We start from the raw sequence: 4,721 nt of genomic DNA, 5'->3' as shown, positions 1-4,721 counted from the left end.
ACCTATACACATAAGGTCAATGTGGATGGTTGAGAGACACTTAAAATTTTTGAAGGCTTTGGTTCGACCAAGAGCACATCCCAAGGGTTCTATGGTGGAGGGATATATGGTCTACATTATTGAATATATTCCTAAGTTTGTGGCAAAAATCCATGTAGATCACATTTCGGATCCCAATTCCATTAACAAATTAGAAGGGGAGTACTTGATGGGGAAAGGTAGATTGAGGAAAGTGAGGTAATTATTGGATGTTCATGGATATTAATCTGAATACATTTTACATTTGGTTTTTATATATATTGTAGCTAATTAACTCTTAATCTTCAATATACATCAGTTGTAAATTTCTAGTTATTTTTTCTACAGTTGCTCGAAAGTGGGATGCACTAAATTTGTATGTCGCAAACAATATTGATTGGATGACGGTATGGATTAAACGATGTCAACAATCTGGTTGCGCATTAACATGGGAAGGTGTGGCTTCATTGGTTAAAGAAGCTCATCGTAATGGAGATTCCAATGTTACACCAAGGGAAATTGATTTGGCATATGGTTTAAGAGATAAATAGGTACGTATAAATATATTAATCACCCATATTATTATTTTTTTCAATTGTATATATATATATGTGTGTGTGTGTGTGTGTGTGTGTGTGTGTGTTGTTTTTTGCATACATTCGAACAAGAATAAATATGTTTATCAACTAGCGATGCAATAATTTTACATGTTTGACATATTGCAGGTGAAACACCACAAGACTATGCGGTGCAATGGTCATAAATTCCGCATCAAAAATTTGGATGACACAAAGAAAACTTGTGATTCTAGGATAACTATAGTATTTCAGGTGACTAATGTTTCATCTAGAAGTGACATACATCCTCAAGTCTCAGAAAATTGATACTATGGGATTTTGGATGATATACTTGAGTGTGACTTTGGGTCCTTCAAATTAGTTCTTTTCCTTGTCCAATGGTACAGGCTACGATTGGATGAAAATGATCCTAACAAAACTATTATTGAACATAATAATGGATTTATAATGGTCCATACAAGGTTGTTTGAGCGAGCTGGAAATGAGCCCTATGTTCTTCCAAGCCAATATGAACAGGTATTTTACTTAGAGGTTCCACATAAATCAGGTTGGTCATTTGTTGTTAGACATGATCCTAGAGGAAGGTTGGTAAAGTATAATGTCATGGAAGAAGAAGATACAGCAGAACTAGAAGATGATGTACATGATGATCGAGATCAACAGTTAGTTGATGATGTGCCCGATGAAGATGTTGAAGAAGAGAAACATGTTCACGATGATGTAGGTGTTAATGTTCTCGAAGATGATGATGATGATGATGATGATGATGATGATGATGATGATGATGATGATGATGATGATGGTGGTGGTGGTGATGATGATGATGATGATGATGATGATGATGATGATGATGATGATGATGATGATGATGATGATGATGATGATGGTGGTGGTGGTGGTGGTGGTGGTGATGGTGGTGGTGGTGGTGGTGGTGGTGGTGATGATATGACCAATAATCCTTACAATGTCAATTCTGGATCAAAAGATACAAACAAAGAGTTGGATGAAGAAGAAGATCAATGACATGATTTAAATGTATGATGTATGTGATTAGTATATTATCTATTTGATATTGATTTCTTGATTTTTTTTGGTGAAATCTAAATGTTGTGATTATGTGGGGGGACTTGTTTGTAATTATGTGGAAGGGCTTGTACTTTGTGATTATCTTTACATGTATCTTTACATGTCAAGTCATTTATACTTTTACATTATAAATATTTACATGATGTTGTGTTCCCTGTTGAGATATTTATGGAAAATTTAATGGATGAATCATTTTAATGGTTTGTTATGCAATAGTGAAATAATTCCTATTATGATGTATGATGCACGTGATACTATTTTGTATCTATGCTCTTAATCTAATTCGAGGAGATGATGTTTTCCAATCTTGATATTTTAACAAGTCTATGATATTTGCATGAGCTATTGTAGAAAATACCTTAGGGAATGTGTTTTGCATTAAAGGATCATTAAGAAGTGTTGTAGATGATACCAACACTACCCATGTTTACCCTTTGCACGTGTTTCATGGCATACACACTAAAACACTTTACATACATTTCACCCTCCTATTAAATAGTGAATTTCATAGTTTAGTGCATATACTTTCCTAGTTCTTCTACCCATTAGTGACCCCCAAAGCACCCAAAGCTCAAAATTTTAATACATATGTAGGTTATCAATAGATCATAAATCCTAGAGAAATAGCCACTAACTCATGAATAGACTCGAGATTGGACTTGGCCAATGAACAAGATTCATCATGGAAGCCGCAATCTTCTACTTTTCAGGCTCTGCAAGACCTAGGCAGGTTTACCTATTGCATTGTTATCCATATACTGGCTAAATGTTAACTAACAATGTACTATGCAATAGATGCTTTCAATAAAAATATACCAAGGAAAAGCATAACATACTATAAATTCTGGCTTGAACCTCAGTTTCTTATCACTTTTGCTTGCATTGAAAATGGCTCTCATCTACTTCTACTCCAAATATATAGAAAAATTAGAAAACTGAATAGAAAAGGTGAAATAAGAAGGAAAATATGCCCTGTAGACTTTAAGAAAGTATGATCAGTGCCTGTTCTAAGGGAAAATAGAGAAATCACATTCCTAGTGACGAACATAGTAACATTTTTAACATTAAAGTCCAATACTAAACAGTTAAGACTTGCTTAAAATGTTTAGATTGAGAATGCATTCACAACCTCCTCAAATTCTCTCAGAATTTGTTGCAGTATTCAGTTCATTTAGCTTGAAATGAAACCCATCCAAAAATACACATTCCTCCTTGGAGAAGACAAATTGCATGTCATTAACACAATAATTCATACAACATATCACAAAAGATATGAGCCAAAAATAAATACATTCTCTTTATTGATTTTCAATATAAAATTGATACATTCATGAAAATATTACAGTGAGCCACCAAAATTGCTAGAGGACTCTTTATTGTTATATTAAGATTTCTCTAATGCATACAAATCAAGAGTCTAGAATCCTTCTTCTTGGCCCTGAATTCCCTTTTATAACCCAAGGGAGCAAAACAAGCCTCAGGTCAAAGAAGACACATCTCAAAATCTAATTGCATTACAAAAAATACCTAAAGCCTAATACCTTGACCTCTGTGTGAAACCTGCATTGAATGATGGCAGCTGAAAAAGGCATCATCCTGGAAGCTCGAGTTGTGGGTCTACAAAAGATGTTCTCACATCTATACTTCATATCTACTTCTGTAGGGATCAAAAAATACAATATGGCATGCGGTGGGAGGTGTCTTGGAGACTTCTCCTTGTCGGCTGAGTGTTCTAATCATTTTTCCCAAAATGAACATCGTGCACAAAACTTTTAGGAGTAGCAAAAATGGAAAGACTGTGACTAGTCCTCCTCTTCAGGCTGCTCTTCTTCCAAGGAACAATAGTTTTTATGTAGTGCCTCAATCTCATCAGCAGGCCAAGAAAAACCCTTTAGGCTATGCAATTTATTCATAGCTTCCTTTGTTTTGTGGGCAGGCACAATTTCTATTCCTAGGGCAAAGCTATGATACATTTTCTCTACTTCCATAATTTTATCAACAATATTAAGAAATGCATCTCCTTGGTTTGGATCACCTTCCAAGGATGTCAAGATGACATTTATTACTTCCTGGAAACCCTGTTTCCATTCTTCTAAGCTCTTAATTTGCCTGTCATCTGTCAAAATTGTAGGGGCATGCCATTTTTTGAGTCCCTGGAAAGAATCAATCATTCCCATCAATGCTTTACTTTCCTCCTCAATGTTGGGTAACTCTTTATTCAATAAATTATAAATTTTTCAAGTTACCCCTACAATCTGAGGTGGTCAAGCCACATTTTTCACTGCTAACATAACCTCCTTCAAGGTTTGACCCTTTAGCAGCCACATAGCTCTGATTGGTTGAAAGAATGCAATGAATTAATCAAGCTAACTCAATAGCTTGGATGTAAAATAATATGAAGTGTGGATTTCATCCAATTTATCAATGATTTTATTTGAAATTATCAAAATAGAATCTTTCCTAATTTTAAAATAATCGCTTACAACTTCATCTTTGACCCTTTGCATTTCTTTTTTTATCTTCTCAAGCTCCTCAGGTCTAATTCCTGTAGAAGAGTCGGTTGCCATCTTCTTTATTTGCTCTTTCAATGCAATTTTCTCAACAAATAATTCATTATACTATATGCTTTTTATCTAAATCATTACTGCCAGCTAAGAAAATTGGACTGCATGCTTGGAAATTGATATAGCCTCTTAAGCAATAGTGTCTTGTAAGGTCCTTACAACAACATCCCCTATTTTGTGTTGCACCCCTTGTAAAACTATGGGATTTGTAGTGCTAGGAGCCTTTGACTATAAAGAAAAAGCTTTTGAACTTATATTTACACTAGAGCCATGATCTCCAAACTCTCTAGCAAAATTGGGGTCCTTTTGCTGCATGATATGATCTAACAACAAAATTCTCTCAAAATTCCACCCCGGGACAAGGAGCACTATGCTTTTCACTATCATTTCTCTGGCCTCTTGAGGAGTGCAATCAAAATTGTTCCCATCAAAATTGACGATTTCTTCATTAGACATGTTCTTCAATTTCTCCCTT

This window comes from Cryptomeria japonica, chromosome 10, assembly GCF_030272615.1.
Source record: "Cryptomeria japonica chromosome 10, Sugi_1.0, whole genome shotgun sequence".
Taxonomy (NCBI): Eukaryota; Viridiplantae; Streptophyta; class Pinopsida; order Cupressales; family Cupressaceae; genus Cryptomeria; species Cryptomeria japonica.
The sequence above is the reverse complement of the archived record's forward strand: the minus strand, read 5'-3'. Positions refer to the sequence as shown.